This window comes from Phacochoerus africanus, chromosome 3 (assembly GCF_016906955.1).
Source record: "Phacochoerus africanus isolate WHEZ1 chromosome 3, ROS_Pafr_v1, whole genome shotgun sequence".
In the NCBI taxonomy this organism is placed as follows: Eukaryota; Metazoa; Chordata; class Mammalia; order Artiodactyla; family Suidae; genus Phacochoerus; species Phacochoerus africanus.
Window position 1 is genome coordinate 58,087,303 of NC_062546.1, and position 18,623 is coordinate 58,105,925.

The following is an 18,623-nucleotide window of genomic DNA, read 5'->3' on the forward strand; positions in this document are numbered from 1 at the left end:
TTTCTTTTTAGATAAACTAGAGAATAGTTTAAAAGCATCTATTGAGTGTTTTGCATTTCCCATTAGTGCACAAGAAATTTGATCATTTATTTTATCTACAAGTGAAATTTGTAGGGAGGGAATGGCAAAACTTCAAGTGGTGAAATGTTAAGTTTTGGAATGTGCATTATTATTTACATGGTTCAAAATTCAAAAAATATAGAATTATATCTAGTGTAGTTTATCTTCATATGCTGCCCTCCGGATGTTTAGCTCCTTTCCCAAGAAGTAACCAATTTTACCAGCTCCTCGTGTATATTTTCAGAGACATTTTATGCTTCTACAAACAACTGCATAGAATCCCCCTCCCCTTCTTTTTTTGGCCACACCGTGGCATATGGAATTTTCTGGGCCAGGGATTGAACCCTCACTGTACTTGCAGCATGTGCCACAGGTGCACTGACAACACTGGAACCTTAACCTGCTTGTGTGCACCACAAGGTGACTTCCTGTAATTTCCCCCTTTTTAAAACAATAGAACATACTATGACACAATGTTTTGCATTTTAAAAATCATTCACATAATATATCTTGGAGATCATTTTAATTTTTTAAAATTAAAAACATCTTTATTATAGTTGATTTATGACATTCTGTCTATTTTTGCTGTACTTTGAGATCATTTTAAAACTGCACTACTGCAGTTACTGTTGTGGCGCAGCAGAAACGAATCCAACTAGTATCCATGAGGATTTGGGTACAATCCTGTCCTTGCTCAGTGGATCGGGGATCCGGCATTGCTTTGAGTTGTGTAGGCCAGCAGCTGTAGCTTTGATTTAACCCCTAGCCTAGGAAGCTCCATATGCCATGGGTGTGGCCATAAAAAGCAATAAAATAAAATAAAACAAAACAAAACAAAACCGCACTACTCAGATTGGGACTTGAACACATGGGCTCTGAAATATGGGGTGGTGAGTTTTTAATGGGCTGGGTAATTTCATAGGCTAATGAGTGGCAAGATTATTCCAACTATTTCAGAGAAAAGGTGGGGATATCTAGGAATTGGGCTATCACCCACTTTTTGGCCTTCTTTGGTTGACCTCAGAACAGTCATGAAAGCTGTGGGTGTGTCACTTAGCATGCTAATGTATTACAATAAATGTATAATTAGGCACAAGGTCCACCACAAGTTGAATCTTCTGCCATCTTGGACCCAGTTGGTTCTAACCAGCTTTTGTTTTATCCTTAAGGGCTAAGTCATTCTTTAAGTGCTGTGTCCTGCCCACTTCCCTCCTGTTTAAATTTCATAAAAGCTCAAAGAGATTTCTTACTTTTTTTTTTTTTGGCTGAACCTGAGGCAAATGGAAGTTCCTGGGTCAGAGATTGAATCTGAGCTGCAGCTGCTAGATTCTTAACCCACTGTGCCACAGCAGGAATTCCTCATTTTTCTTTTTTTAAAGTCTTTAATAGGATATAATTTTATGGCTGTATCGTAACTTACAATTCTTTTATTAATGAATGTACTTTTTTCAATCTTTTGTTATAGAAAATGCTGAAACAAACTTACGTACACCTGCCATTTCTCACACGTGTTGTAAGATAAGTTGTCGTAGGTAGACTTACTAGCGCAAAGGATATGTGCCTTTAAAATTTTTTTAGGTATTGTGAATTGCCCATGATGGAGGTCATTCTAGTTTACATCCACATCTGCATTGTGACTGCCTGCTTCTCCACACTTTTGCCAACACGCTATGATTATAAAACTTTCTAATCTTTGTCAACCTGAGAAGTGAAAAATGGTCTCAGTGTAGTTTTAATTTGCATTTTTCTAATGGAGAAATAAAATTGTGTGTTTAAAAAAAAATTTTTTTTGGACAAACAACCACAAAATTATGTAGGGTTATTATCACCCTTAGTATTGTTCCCGGAGTCTGTAGCAGGTCAACACTAGAGTTCAGAGATCAAGAACATGGCAACATGCCCAGAACCAAGATGGAGAGAAAGTCAGCAGGCCCCATTTCAAGCATATTTGCCTTGACAGAGTCCCAGATGATGTCCCTAGAAGGTAACTTATGTTTTCCTGTGGATGCAATTAGAAGCTAAGTTTCAATTCCCCTGTGGCCACAAAAGTTGCTTCTAAATACTTAGGAGAGGGCTTATTTGTTCTTTGTTTTTTTTTTTTCCCTCTTCCATCTATACCACGAAAAAATGAAGTAAAACAGGTTCTATGTTTATAGATATAACTAAGCCACACAATAGAACTGTGAGGGGGTTGGACCAAGTCATCTGGGTCACAAGAGGGTTATAAAGATTAAATGATATGTTTAACACTAGGAGTATTCTGCTTAGGGAGGAGGCATGTTGCTAATTAGCATATTTGCCTCATGACTTACAGAAACAAAAGTGCTTTGTTTTGTGTTAGTTTATTTTTTGGTGCTTTTGCATAAGGGAGAACCACTCAATGGTGTTTAATGCTGCATCTCTTTTCAAATAATCCCAAAGAATTGTCATCAGGTGATAACAATAAAAAGATTAGGAGTTGGGTCTACCGGGTTTGCACTTGCCCCTCACTGGCTGTGTGACCTTGAGCAAATGCACTTGACCTTTCTGAGCTTGTTTCCTCACTTGAAAAAATGGAAGTAATAATCTGACCTGTAAACTCCTAGGTCTTGTTGAGGAAATGACCTGTAAACTCCTAGGTCTTATTGAGGAAATGATGGAATGTTGTAGACATGAAAACACTTTACCACTGTAAATGGCAACATATACCTTAGTTGATCTGATATTGATAGCACAGAAAATTTTTATCAGTTACGGTATTCTCTTAAGCTTTTAGCAGAGTTCCCATCCTGGCACAGCAGAAATGAATCTAACTAGGAACCATGAGGTTGTGGGTTCCATCCCTGACCTCGTTCAGTCAGCTGCCTTGTGTGAGCTGTGGTGTAGGTTGCAGACCTGGCTGGGATCTGGTGTTGCTGTGGCTGTGGCATAGACCGGCAGCTGTAGCTCTGATTCCACCCCTAGCCTGGGAACCTCCATACGCCGCCTGTGCGGCACTAAAAAAAAAAAAAAATTGGACTCAGGTTGACTGACATTTAAAGGTTCAATAATGTTACATCTCATAGGTGGACTAGCATCTTTGGAAAGGCATTGCATTAAAACTATTCCTATAGATGAAAATATTTTATAGTTCTAATAGCTATGAGTGAAATCTGTTGAGTTTAGCAAAAAGGAAGGACTTGTGTTTAGAGAAAAGTGGGTCCGGCCTTTTCTCTCCAGGCTTTCTATTCTCCTCTCCACTTTTTATTCAAAGATCTAACAGCGGGAGCTCATTGCTTTAACCCTTAATAGGTGTTTACTAGCAAACCTCTAAGGAACACGAAGACAATACTGAGGGGGAGTCGGACACTCTGAAGAGACAATCACCGCTGGTTCCTTGCAAACCTCCGCCCAGATAATTCTGCCAAACTTCCCCCTCCCTACCCCTACCCTGCCCGCCCTCTCGGCCCTGCCCCGTCGCTAGCGGGAAGACAGAGCTCGCAGGAAAACACAGGTGGCAAGAGCGGAGCAGAAGGCAGATCCTCTCGGCAGCCGGCCAGGTTTGGGGCCCCAGATCTGTGCACCGCCAGGCTCAAGTCGCCTGCGGGGACCTGCGTGGTCTGGAACCTATGGTTCAGCCAGGTGCGCAGGCAGCAGCCCCGGGTCCGGAGTGCACGTGGCAACAGGTGTATCTCGGACCAGAGCGGACGCGGAGGGCGTGGGGCGCGTAGGTACTTAGCCCCGGAGCGCGCGCGGCATTGGGATTCCAACCCGGGAGCGCGAGAGGAGGGAGCCTACAGGCCAGCAGAGTTCGCCAACCTGCCGAGCTGAGCGGAGCGCAGCGCAGCGGTAGCCTCCGGGGTTGGCGTCCCGAGGTACAGCCCTGCGCGTTTTTTCAAGTTTCTCGGGGGGCAGGCATCCCCTGGCCTCCGCCTGGCCTTTGTCTCCAGCTGCGACGCTCAGGCTGGGCCTCCTGAAAGGTGCTGTGGGGCAGGGGGGGTGGGGGCGCACAGGGAGGTGGGGGCAGAGGCGGTTGAGCTTTGCTATTTACAAGTTTCCCGAACTCCCCGCCCTGGCTCCACCCCCGGAGGCTTGAGAGGCGGAGGTTGGGGCGCCCCGGACTCCGGGTTCCCGCCTGGCAGCTGCGGTGGCGGCCGGCCTGTGGGCAGGGGCAGGGGTGGGGGTGGGGGGCGAGAAGCGGGTCCCCAAGACACTGCCCGTCGGACACTGATTGCAGCTCGGGCCTCCCGGGTGGGCCTGGCGCACCTTCGCCGCTGGTCCAAAGGGCGCCCGGCCTCTGAGTGCTGGTCTCCCGAATTGCGTCTCGGCTTCCCGGAGGGCTTGGGGTTGGCTCGGAGGCGCTGCGGGTAAGTGCGGGGTTAAGTGCGGCTGCCCAGCTTGTGCGTTGTGGGGATCTCGGGCGCGACCCTCACAGGGTGACAGGACTCGCTTTGAGGGAGGGGGCAGGTATTTTGGAACCTTGGGTGCAAAAGTTGAAGAGGTGGAGGCTGCGGAGGGCTGGTCTCACGTGGAGGCAGGGCAGTTCCTGAGAAAGGAACGGATGCGGATCTGGTAGCTGTCACCTTGAAAGTGACCGAAGGGGTTTACCTTAGAGTAAGTTATGCAGACTGACATCCACGTACCCCCAGCCGGAAGCCACCCACCGGACACTTGACCTGCATGGGCCCAGCAGTCTCAGCCTTCTCTCTGGGCGGTTCGTTTGGGCCAGTTCTCAGCATAAGCATCAGGGCTGAAAATATGGCATTAATGGAGTTGCTGCAATTCCCAAGGTCCTCTCGTCCGTGTCTTATTACTTCCTGCAGTGCCCTTGTGCTCTTCTAGTGCTTTAGAAAAATCCACTCTTCACCACTCTAATTAATGGACTTGTGTGTTTACCTACCTTAAATAAATCTTTGTCCTCTTCTTTTTCTACTAAGTTATTTGTTGATTTTGACTTGGGCTAATTTATTTTGGAGTAGGAATGGAGAGATTAATTCTTCATTTAGCCTGCATAAAGTTTCATATGCCCTATTAACTACTGTGTGTTTCAAGCAGTTAGTATAGTAAGAAAGGAAATTCAGTGTGTTTTTAGTTTGTTTAAATAAAGTCTTGTGCAAAATGGGAGATGAAAGCGTTTGTCTTGCCAGGTGATATGAATTCTGTCATCTTGACATTAAATCCTCAGCCCTTGGGCTGGAGGAAGGGCGTGGACGTGTTGGGAGTGGAAGGAAGGAGGGAGGGGAATTAAAAAAAAAAAGTTACTCCTTCCTGGGAACCTGTGACCTCCTTAAGGAGTTCAGATATACTCAGATAACAGTGTGTGGTTAACCCTACCGGGAATTTGCATGGTTGGAATTGCAATTCTGTAGGGAAAAAAAAAACAAACAAAACTTCTTTTTTAGAGATAATTAGGTCAGGAAATGATGGACAATTTACATCGAAACAATGATACCCTGTTTGTATAGTGCTTTAGGATGTATAAAATGCTTTTATTTTTTCCTCAAGTACAGTGTTTCATAAGGAAAGTTGTGCAAAGAAATGATTAGAAGTACTTACTTAATCCTTTAACGCAATACTTAGGATTGGAATTTTGTTTAAAATAGTATATACTTAAAACAGGTAACAGAGACCTACTGTCTTGCACAGGAAAATTTAGTCAATACTGTGTAATAAGTTATGTGGAAAAAGAATCTGAAAAGAAATGGATAGATGTATATGTATAACTGATTTACTTTTAAGCCTGAAGTTAACAAAACTTTTTTTTTTTTTTTTTTTTAGGGCCACACCCGAGGCATATGGAGGTTCCCAGGCTAGGGGTTTAATCCGAGCTACAGCTGCCAGAGCCACAGCAATGCCAGATCCGAGCCATGTCTGCAACCTACACTACAGCTCACTGGCAACGCCCGATCCTTAACCCACTAAGCGAGGCCAGGGATCGAACCTAACCCACTGAGCCAGGCCAGGGGTGTAACCCACAACCTCACAGTTCCTAGTCAGATTTGATTTTGCTGCGCCATGACGGGAACTCCAACGAAACTTTTAAGTCAGCAATATTCCAATAAAAATTTTTAAAATGGTTCCCTCGTGGCTCAGCAGGTTAAGGTTGTGGTATTATCATTGCTGTGGCTCTCATTACAGCTGTGGTGCAGGTTCGTTCAGTTCCTGGCCTGGGAACTTCCGCATGCTGCAGGCATGGCCAAAAAAATAAATAAAAATTAAAAAATAGTGTATATTTAACTTGCACAAACTTTTCCATCTATTCTTTTTAAAGTTAGCATAATGTGGAGCAAATAGTGCTGTAGAAGATCTATATTTTTAAATTATGTATCAGCAATTCATAGGATTATAAAATGCTAGCTTTCAGTATTTGTTGGAAATGAAACTTGCAGTTATTAGACTTGAGCTTTTAAAAAGCATGTCACTTAATAGCGCTGTTCTGTTGGCCTTGTTATGATTTCAAAGTAATGCATGCTCATTGTATAAAAATTGGTAGATTTGGAAAAAAGTGTAAATGAGTTAAATAATCCCACCATCCAAAGATAAACACAATATTTTCTTTATGCTTGTTAACTTACAACAAAGAATTACTTATTACAGTTATGTAGTTTGAACAAAATTGAATAACTGTAGTTATACTGTTGCATGCTGGGTTTTTTTTTCTTCTTAACATAAGAAAAAATTCCCATATCATTACAGTTCTACATAATATTAGTGGCTACGTCATATTACATTGTATAGATGACAGCAATTTGCTTAACCATTAGCTTAACTGTATAGCCACTTTTCATTTATTTCCAATTGCTGTTACTAAATATATAATGATACAACAAATAGCCTTCATAAAACTTTATCTGCGGTGCACATTTCCTTAGAATGGAGCCCTCTGGAAAACAATTGATGGCTCAAAGATACATTGATATCTTATTGATACAGTTAGGCTGTTTTCCAAAAAGAAGGTTTTACCAATGTTTGTTCACACTCTACAAGAATACTTGGGTTAACTGTGTTTTTGTTAATACAGGGAATCATTCTAAAAAGGAAAGATAATTCTTGGCAGCCTTAGAAGTGAACAGTGCCATCTCAATATTTAAATTTCATTTTTTTGGCGGGAGTTCCCATCATGGCTCAGTGCAAACAAATCTGACTAGTATCCATGCAGATGCAGGTTTGATCTCTGGCCTCGGCCTCCTTCAGTGGGTTAAGGATCCTGCATGGCTGTGGCTGTGGGTAGACCGGCAGCTGTAGCTCTGATTCGACCCCTAGCCTGGGAACTTCCATAAGCCACAGGTGCGGCCCAAAAAGCAAAAAATAAATAAATGCATTTCTTTGATTCCAAATAATGTTGAATATCAAAAATCTCTAGTTATTTTCCATTTTTACTCCCTTTTGAATGTTGTGCCAAATTTCTCTCCTGGGCTATTACTACTTTGGTATTAATTCATAAGAGCCTCTTGTGAATTGATAGTGAACTTTTACCTTTTGTAGTGCATATATTTCCACCATTTTCTCTGTCTTATAAAGACAAACAATTAAAAAAAAAAAAGACAAACACTTAGCACATGTTCCTAGTGATGTTGTTGTAGAGAAATTCCATAATTTAATGTAGCTAAATCCATTAACTTTCTCAAAAACAAACATTTTTAACACTTCTGAATCATAACCTAAGAGTCATATATGACTGTGGAACAAGATGACCTTTAACAGAATTCCCCTTCAAAATTCTCACTTAGATTCTTTTTAGATCCACTATGAGAACCTCCATGTCCTGGAGTAGAGAGTGTTGCAAAACAGATTGCACTGTTGATGAGAGATGACTGGGCATGGTATGTAACAGCATTAGGAACAACATTCTTTGAAATCAGAGAAGAAATTTTTCAGTCCCAGGGAATGAGACTTTTCAGATCTGTTCTGTGGTTATGTAAACTACGCTCACAATTAATTTATCTTCAGTAGTTCATTTATAGTTTTTTGTTTGTTTGTTTGTTTGTTTTTTTTGTTTTGTTTTTTTAGGGTATATGGCAGTTCCTAGGCTAGGCATCACATGGGAGCTGTAGCCGGTGGCCTACACCACAGTCACGGCAAAGCAGGATCCAAGCTGCATCTGCAACCTACACCATAGCTCATGCCAGAGCTATTAGAAATGGGCTCGGAGTTCCCGTCGTGGCGCAGTGGTTAATGAATCCGACTAGGAACCATGAGGTTGCGGGTTCGGTCACTGCCCTTGCTCAGTGGGTTAAGGATCTGGCGTTCCCGTGAGCTGTGGTGAAGGTTGCAGACTCGGCTCAGATCCCCACGTTGCTGTGGCTCTGGTGTAGGCGGGCGGGGGGAGGGGGGGGGCGCGCTACAGCTCCGATTTGACCCCAAGCCTGGGAACCTCCACATATCCCTAGCCTGGGAACCTCCGTATTTCCTTGGGAGCGGTCCAAAGAAATAGCAAAAAGACAAAAAAAAAAAAAAAAAAAAAGAAAGAAAGAAATGGGCTCAAACTGTCAAAGCAGGTGAACCTATATACTTTGACAGCAGTGGCCTGTGACCTCCACAGGACATAAAGAGTGACCAAGGATGAGTGATCCTGCCCCGTAGGGAGAGAAGGATTAAATGGTTTGGGATGACCTTAAGTAGCCTGCAGTGTGGTTCAGAAAAGCCTCCTTTGACTAGGGTTCTCCAGACTTGGCTTAGGGTGGTCCAGTATAACAGGAACTGAGTTTGATAAGCAACCCCTTCTAAAAATTTCTTTTTTTTTTTTCTTTTTGCCTTTTTTTTCCGAGGGCCACACCCGAGGCATATGGAGGTTCCCAGGTTAGGGGTCAAATCGGAGCTTGTAGCTGCTGGCCTACGCCACAGCCACAGCAATGTGGGATCTGAGCCGTGTCTGTGACCTACACCACAGCTCACAGCAATGCTGGATCCTTAACCCACTGAGCGAGGCCAGGGATCGAACCCGCAACCTCATGGTTCCTAGTCAGATTCGTTAACCACTGCGCCACGACGGGAACTCCTAAAAATTCATTTCTAAGCAAGTTTTATAAGATTGCCCTAATGCTAGTTTCTTTTTTAGAAATAACTTTGGTATTCTTTGAAATCATTTATTACACTTTTATCTGGGTAGTTATGCATGACATGAATGCACGAATTTTTCTTGTTCACTTGGCTCAAGATGAAAAAGACTTTTCCATTTCAGGGATGACAGCTTGGGGGCTAATCTTTACTATGTAGGTGAATAGAGTAAAACTTCATTTTCCTATATCATAAGTAAGTTTGCAGTTTGATTGCCCTAATGTCTAACTTTTACACAATTAAGGAGAAAAGGGGTTTGTTCCACAAATTTATTGTGTAAACAGGTTGAACCTAGTACTGTGTTTTATTTTATTTAAGTAAATAGCTTTCAAGCATTTTAGAAGTACGTATTTGCATATAAATCTTTGATTCCAAAATAGCCTTATTTGTTAAAGCTAATAGGTTTTCCTTAGCCTTCAGCTTAAGCCTCATATTGGAAAGAAATAAAAATGTATATACTTAAACTATATTTAAGTCTCGTCAATAGGCCCAGATCTAAATTAATGAAGCTTCTTTTGTACACAAGAAAAAATGGCACATCTTATCTTTAGTCTATTCTTCAAGTTTTATTTCATTCTGAAGTTGTAAAACCACGCAAAGATATTATACAAAGTTTCTTTGAAGGACGCATTTTTATGTCTTTGAGTTGGTTTGAATAAATTTTTGAGCGGTGAAGGAAGATGAAGGGAAGGTCATGAGTTTCTGAATCGAGCTGGAAAGGGCCAAGAGGTCACGAGGAAATTACTTTCAGGTAGTGTAATTTTGCCTGAAATGTACTGATTTCATTTTTTAAAATTACTCAAATGATTTTATCACATCTGTAGTTGTATAATGATCATAACAATCTAATTTCACAGGATTTCCATCCCATAACCCAAGCACATCCCCCCACCGCCCAAACTGTTTCCTCCAGAGACCATAAGTTTTTCAATGTCTGTGAGTCAGCATCTGTTCTGCAAAGAAGTTCATTGTGTCCTTTTTTCAGATTCCACATGTCAGTGAAAGCATTTGATGTTGGTGTCTCATTGTATGGCTGACTTCACTTAGCATGATTTCATTTTTGAGTAAGAGTTGTGCTGAGCTGATCACAGCATTGTGTTCATACAGTGGAAGGTAGAGTGGAGGCTGGGAAGAAGACAGCTGGGAATGGATCAGCCTTCTAGGTAAGGTGCCAGGGAAAGAGGGTTTTAAAGCCATTGAATTAACTTTAGCATTCTTTTATTTTTTATTTATTTTTGCTTTTTAGGGCTGCAGCCATAGCATATGGAGGTTCCCAGGCTAGGGATCAAACCCAAGCCACAGCTGCCAGCCTATGCCACAGCCACAGCAATGCCAGATCCGAGCCATGTCTATGACTTACACCACAGCTCATGGCGACACCAGGTCCTTAACCTGCCGAGTGAGGCCAGGGATCAAACCCACAACCTCATGGTTTCTAGTTGGATTTGTTTCCACTGCACCACAACGGGAACTCCAACCTTGGCATTCTTTTAAATTTTGCCTTGTCAACTTATATTGAAGTTCAATGCGAAGAAGAGAAAATTAGTGTTGAGTTTGAGGGCCAGTCCTTCATAATTACCCTGATCCTCTGCTATTGACTAAAACATTTCAGAGCATTCTATGTCCAAAATTGGAATTGAGGAACCCCTCTGGAAGAGAGTCACAATTATCAGGAAGGAGAGGTGTAAAAATATGTCCTTGTATAAATAAATACATCACTGAACTAATTTTTATGGCAATGTCCATGTCTAACTGTTGGTTGTTAGCTTATTCTTTGCTTTTTCCGCATTGGAAACTTGATAATATTTAACTCGGGCATTATTTATGTGCTTACCAATTCTGAAGGAAAGGCTAGTATTTCTTCTTTTAGATAAGGAGGTCATGTGGTGTATTTAGCAACGTTCAGTGACAAATGAGAAATTCCCTTTTATGTTTATCTCATAGATTGTCTTGATGGTTGGTAACAATAATATTGAGTCGAAACTGCATGTCTCTTTCAGTTACGTCTGTGGCATGTGGAAGTTCTTTGGCCAGGGATCGAACCCGTGCCACATCTGTGATATGAGCCACTGCAGTGATGATGCTGAATCCTTAACGTGCTATGCCACGAGGGAATCGCAAAACTGCATTTTTTTCTTTCTTTGTTTTTTAGGGCCACATTGGGGCTTATAGAAGTTCCCAGGCTAGGGGTTGAATTGGAGCTACAACTGCTGATCTTTGTCACAGCAACGCAGGATTCGAGCTGCATCTGCAACCTACGCCACAGCTCACAGTAACACCAGATCCTTAACCCACTGATCAAGGCCAGGTATAGAACCTGAATCCGTATGGATACTAGTTGGATTTGTTTCTGCTGAGCCACAATAGGAACTCCCAAACTGCATTTGTTTTTTAAACATAGTTCCCTTGGCTTCATGGAACAAAAATAGAATCCAGTATAGATACGAGCACTCTTAAGAGATAATGTTTACTCACTCATGGACTTGCCCCCTTCCACCAACCTCTGTGTCAAGTTGATTGAGTTGTATTTAATGGAATAACTACCTTGTACTATAAAGTTTTACAGTAAACTGCTATGCTATAGACATCTCAATCTTAGGCAAATTATAGAATTAATCATATTTGCATGTTTCTACATAGGCTAAGCTTCAAATGAAGCTTTCAGAAGTCTTGGTGAGAGAGTAAGGAAGATTGGAGAAATGGCTTTCAAAGGGTACATTTTTCTATTTACTAAGAAAAAAATACTCTTGTTTTATTGAGTCCTCAATCTAGACCCCATATGTGGAACCAGGCCATTTATACACAGTGTAAGGTTAGGATTCTTACATCATGTGGATTTTTTGTTTTGTTTTGCTTTTTAGGGTTGTACCCATGGCATATGGAAGGTCCCAGGCTAGAGGTAAAATTGGAGCTGTACCTGCTGGCCTATGCCACAGCTACAGCAATGTGGGATCAGAGATGTGTCTGCGACCTATAGCACTGCTCATAGCAATGCCAGATCCTTAATCCATTGAGCAAGGCCAGGGATTGAACCTGCATCCTCATAGATACTAGTCAGATTTGTTTCCACTGAGCCATGACAGGAACTTCCTGTTGGAATTGTTAAATTTTGATTTTTTTCATCTGCCTCAATCTATGTATTAAGCACTTTCTACAGGCCAAATAGTGTGCAAAGTAGATCTGGGGGAAAAAAAAATTGGCCCCAGTTCTCAGAGGAGTCAGCCAGGTATGCCTCCACCATTTGGAAATGGTAGTAAGCGTTGGGTTACTTAACTTTCTCCTGGATCATTACCACGTGCCGTACGTTGGAAATTGTGCCTACTACTTGGACAAGTTTTAGTAGACATAAAGCTGCTTTGATATTCCCGGTCATTTGGACACCTGAGCCTTAATGATTCTTACTCCTTTCTTTGTCACCAAAAGGTCCTTGGCACTACAGTCTGTGGTCTCACTTAGTTTCTCTGGATAATCTTTTTAGTGACCTTTTCCCATGTCTTTTTGTAGCATCTCTTGAGTATCTTGAGGCTAGGGGCTAAACCTTATGATGCTGGCTATGTTTGTACTTTTAATGATTATTTGTACCAGATGTAGCCTGGAATAAATCCTCTAGAGCTCTTATGGCATGTGAGTTTGAAATTCTTTCTTCAGTTAGTCACAGCTACTGGAAGGCTTTTAAGCCCGAGATATTAATTTCCTCACTGCTTTTCTTGGCTTTCCTCTTTGTCCTCTGCATGGATGCTCCCTCCCCTGCATCCATTCTAATACTGCGCACAGGCAGATTAGCTTGTGGCCTCGTGTCCTTCTGAAAGGTGATGCTGTTATGACTTAGGGAAATGTAGAGCTAGAGGGTATGAGGCTCCTTGTTCCTTCAGTGTTAGAATTCTCTTTTGATATGAAGTGCCATTCTCAGAGCATTTGGCATATCCATATGCAAGTGCTTGTGCAGAATTAATTCCACTTGTGATCATTTTTACTACATTCTCCATTTGGTCAGACAGTCACAAGTTGATAATTTCTCCTGAATTGAGACAGAGGCTGTTTGTCTGGAGAAATATGTATTTTCATTTTAAAGAGGGATTTAGATGAATTTTCAGTCTGGGGTGGTTTCTCTTATTACATTTAATAAGATTTGTTTCAGAGTAGTTTTGCATTTCTGTAGAACTTTTTGATGGTTCACTAGAATTGCTGGTTATTGAATTTGATTTAATACATTCAAGTGTTGAATTTTTTAATTTTTAAAGTTTTCTGATGTTTATGGAGACGTTAAGTGACAGTTATGCAGAGGGATTTTACTAATTCTTTTTTTTTTTTTTTTTTTGGCTTCTTAGGGCTGCATCTGTGGCATATGGAGGTTCTCAGGCTAGGGGTCCAACTGGAGCCATAGCCACCAGCCTACACCGTAGCTATAGCAACGTGGGATCCAAGCCATGTCTGCAACCTACACCATAGCTCACGGCAACGCTGGATCCTTAAGGAAGGCCAGAGATCAAACCCATGTCCTTATGGATGCTAGTTGGGTTTGTTAACCACTGAGCCAGGACAGGAACTCCTGCTAATTCATTTTAATTCCTTTATAAGAAGAGTGGGTCTAGTCAATGAAAAGGGAACGGAGAGAAGAAAAATCCTACATTTCTCTTTTTGTGAAAAACTGTAAATGATTTTTTCTCGTTTTCTGTAAATGACTATATTGCAGATGTGACTATTGTGTTAGAAAATGTTGGTTATATATTATGTTGAACATTTAAAGTTTATACCTTATAGGTACGTAATGAAATGAAAGTTATTTTCTACTTATGTGGTAGAAGTAGAAGCCTCCAGGCCAGGGTATTGCTTCCCCCACCCCCTTCCCCCTGTTTTTATTAAAATTGTAATAATAAAACAGAGGTATTTCAACCTTGAGCTAGATTTTGTTCACCCTGACGTCCATTATGAAAGCTTGGGGGCATACTTTGTTAAAGAACTGGAAAAAATGTTACTGGTATCCAGAACATTTGGTACAGGAACATAACAGAGAGTGCACAGACTTTGAAGCTAGACCAAACTGAGTTTCTGTCTGAGCTCTTCAATGTTAGTGGCAAGGCTTTGGACAAGTTACCTCACTGTTGCCTTTGTACCCCAGCTGCCCAATGGGACAGTGGGGATAATACCTGTCTCCTGGAGTTATTTCTACCACAGTGCCAGAAATATGGAAGGTGTAATAAATGCTGATAATCTTCCTTTGTTTCTTGTTTTAAACCTCTTCTGATTCATGGATAGAAAGTTTCATTAGCTTTCTTCACTCAACTTTGGGGGAGTTGCTAGGATCCTCTGATGTTCTGTGTCAGGATTTAAATTCCAGGTACAGGATCCTGATAATTTGCCCTCTTCCTTAAAAAGAATTGTTTTGCACCAGTACCAGTTGAGATTATCTATTCTTTGGCTACATCTTGGTCACTTCTTGGTTTTCTTGGAAGTTTGCATTTAATGGTTGCTGATATTTTGTTATATTTGAGCTGGTTTAAAAAAAAATTAGATACTTTGATCTTTGTTAAAGTCTAAATTCTGTTGCCAGTTTGCTGTCAGCACTTTCTAAAAGCACTCAGAATTGAGTCATCACTGTGAACTGGTAAAGCACTTGTGGATTTTAAAGTACTGTCATCCTCTGTTCTAATCTTTAACCTGCAACATAGTCCAACAATATTCATTTTTAAGAATTTTGGTTTTAGGGGTTCCTGTTGTGGCACAGCGGAAACAAATCCGACGCTGCAGGTGTGGTCCTAAAAAAGCCAAAAAAAAAAAAAAGGAATTTTGGTTTTAAAATGCTACCACTCATATATAATTATTAAGGCAATGCTGAATTTTCATCTTTTGGACAAAGTGAAATAATAACAATGCTGTATGTTTTGGGAAAGTACCTTGTAAGTAAGACATTAAGGACATTTTCATTCGGTTATCACATCAGCCCTGTGAGGTGGACAGGGCAGGTCATGAGAGCTCTGTTTTTTTTTTTTTTGTTTTTTTTTTTAGGGCCCCACCCTGAAAAATGGAGGCATATGGAGGTTCCCAGACTAGGGGTCAAATCGGAGCTACAGCTGCCGGCCTGTGCCACAGCCACAGAAACATCAGATCTGAGCCACATCTGTGACCTACACCACAGCTCATGGCAACACCAGATCCTTAACCCACTGAGCAAGGCCAGGGATTGAACCCACAACCTCATGGTTACTAGTTGGATTCGTTTCCATTGCGCCACAATGCAAACTCTGAGAACTTTGTTTTATACTTGAGAAGATTGAGGACCAGAACTCTTTGGATAAGTGTTTTATATTATGATGGGTAAGTTGGGGAGCCAGGTCTAGGACCCAGGTCCAGTCCTCTTGGACCATTCCGCACTCCAAGTATGATACTATTACTTGATTACTTCTAATGCCCTAGGAAGTAATACATTGCTGTTGCTAGGAATTTTTCCACATTGGTGCTGAAATGGGATCAAAGGCATGTGTTAGTTTGGATATGTAAGATTTCAGATGACATAGCTTAGAATTATGGTTTGTTGTTTTTCCATTTTCTAACCACAGAACATAAAGAACAGAATGTTAACTCTTGTGAGCCATTATGATGAGTAACACAAATGGAAAATTGACAGTTACAGATCATTAAAGGGATAGATTACATTTTTCTAAGAATTTATAGTTTTTGGATAGCTTTTTCCCAAAAGAACCTAATTAGATTCCTTTGAACAATCATCTAAATCATTTGATTGTACAACAATATGTTGTAAAACATACCCATTTTACAGATAGTAATCCAAGGTCATGCATATAGAATAGGTACTAATATTTTTCTGAAGGATTTTTTTTTCCCTGTGGAAATTTTGAATCCTGTTTCTGTGTTTTAAGCTGCATGGAGGCAGGTAATTCTTGGGCAGATGGAATTAATCCCAAGGAGAAATTTAACTGGGAGGCGAGGCCTGTCATCCATCAGAACTGGGAAGAGAATGTCCCATAAAAATCACAGTATCGCCCTGAGTATCAGCCATGGTTTCTAGCCCTAAAGGTCAACAGTTCTTATTACCAAAGTGACTTCTAAGGAATGTCTGGGGTTAGGGCTTGGAAAGCAGGCCCCTCCAGGGAGGTCGGCTCTTCTGTGCTCTGCCCCTGTGACTTAGATGTGTATGTATTGACCTTCTGTGTAGACATTCTTATTTGCTAGTGGAAAGCCTAACATAGATTATCATTTTCAAGTAAAGGCTGCAGGAAGTTGATGTTTAATGAAGGTGGGGAGTTACAATGTGAGGTGCCAACTCACGTAACTACACACACACAAGAACATTTTTCAGTTGGTCTTGGCATGATTCAGATGGAAAATTGTTTCCTTTTAGCCAAGTGGACTTTGAAGAGATAAGGCAAGTGTCTAAAAGATTCTAAACAAGGAGCTGTTCATGGTCATTTGACACTTTGAGGAAAAGATTTTATTTTAGCTCTGAACTCTCCCTGTTCACCTGGTCTATTCTTCTTTGCCACAAACTACCTGTGCTAGTTGGGTAATTACTTTAAGCAGCTGTACATCATTGAGGAACAAAAAGAATGCATTTTTACATCAAACCACTTCTTTTTTTTTTTTTTTTTTTTCCTTTTTAGGGTCTCACCTGCAGCATATGGAAGTTCCCAGGCTAGGAGGCAAACTGGAGCTGCCTGCCTCTACCATAGCCACAGTCACAGCAATGCAGGATCTGAGCCACGTGTGCAACCTGCAGCTCATGAACACTGCAGCTCATGGCAATGCTGGATCCTTAACCCACTGAGCAAGGCCAGGGATAGAACTTGCATCCTCATGGATACTAATCATATTTACTGCTGAGCCACAACAGGAACTCCTAAACCATTTCTTTAGACTGACTGTACAAACCTTGACAGTGGCCCTTGGTAAGCATATATGTAAATGGTTGTTTGCTTTTAGTTGTTTCCTTAAATACACCTTTCTGTGTTGGCTCAGTACTGTCCTGCAGTTCAGGCTTACTGCTTTGACCCTCATACTCTTTACTGATTTTCATGAAAAGGCTTACTTTTTTTATGGCATTCTGGAAATTATCTACAATAATTTATCTATTACCTACAATAATCAAGAATTTATTGGCGTTCCCATTGTGGCTCAGTGGTTAACAAATCCGACTAGGAACCATGAGGTTGTGGGTTCGATCCCTGCCCTTGCTCAGTGGGTTAAGGATCCGGCATTGCCATGAGCTGTGGTGTAGGTTGCAGACGTGGCTCGGATCCTACGTTGCTGTGGCTCTGGCATAGGCTGGCGGCTACCGCTCCGATTCGACCCCTAGCCCGGGAACCTCCATATCCCGCGGGTGTGGCCATAGAAAAGGCAAAAAAAAAAAAAATTTATTGGAGTTCCTGTCATAGCTGAGAGGTTAATGAACCTGACCAGCATCCATGAGGACTTGAGTTCGATCCCTGGCCTTGCTCAGTGAGTTAAGAATCCAGCATTGCTGTGAGCTGTGGTGTAGGTTGCAGACATGACTTGGATCCTGAGTTGCTGTGGAGGGCGGCTACAGCTCCTGTTGGACCCCTAGCCTGGGAACCTCCATATGTTGTGGGTGTGGCCCTAAAAAGACACACACACACAAAAAGACAAAAATTTATTTAATTTTGTTCACTTCCCTTATCAGGAATAATTAGAAGATAGTTTTATCTTCAGTTTCGTATTTAAAAAAATGTTGAAGGAAAAGCTGACTTAGATTGGGAAATAATATTGTCAATTCTTGGGGTCTCTTGGTTTGGATTGTAGGCACCTGGTACATGGTCCTGACCTGCTTTTTAACGTGACTCTTAGAGTGCCCTGGATCTTTAGTGTGCTATAGAGTCATGGCCAGAGACTCCTTGAAGAGAGTCTAGGTGGATATGTTCAGAAGGTAACAGTAAAATGTAAAAATCTGCATAAGTAGAGAAGGTTTGATGTCCATAAGATCAGACAAAAAATGGTAGTGGGTGTAGTCAACATTCAAGTGTTCAGCTGGGTAGGAAGCATTAGTTGGAAAGTGGATTATAGAACAAGAACAAGATTGGAACCTAAAGTATCTTTAGGTTCCAATCTGAATTAATGGATATGTTTTGGAATATATAATGCTGTTAACTGGCCATGTTATCTTTGAAGAAAAAAATTTTAATTGAGATAAAATTAAGTACTATGAAAATGCTCTAAGTGTACAGTTAGAAGTTATGACAAATATGCATTTGTATAATCAACCTAACAATCAAGGTATAGAACTGTCCATCATTCCCAAAAAGTTCTCTCAACTATGTGACCAAGTTTCTAAACCTTGGTCATCAGTAAAGATTATAATTCATGTTTACAAGGTTGTTGACATTATAACAGTAGCAACTAACAATTGCGTGTGAGTTAGAAAGTTTCCAAAGACTTCATGTCATTCTTTTTTGCTTTTTAGGTCTGCATCTGAGGCATATTGGAGGTTCCCAGGCTAGGGGTTGAATAGGAGCTACAGCTGCCGGTCTATACCACAGCACCAACACCAGATCTGAGGTGCATCTGTGCCCTACACC

At 41.3% G+C, this 18,623-nt stretch overlaps 1 protein-coding gene across 1 annotated transcript in view; it reads left to right on the top strand.

The window, feature by feature from the left end:
- The first annotated feature begins 4,196 nt into the window (after positions 1-4,196).
- The window catches only part of MTUS1 (microtubule associated scaffold protein 1), a 175,951-nt gene continuing 161,524 nt past the window's right edge, over positions 4,197-18,623 (top strand). Inside the window, 1 exon segment of the mRNA XM_047771868.1 lies at positions 4,197-4,385. The gene's annotated coding sequence lies outside the window, so the exon portion shown is untranslated.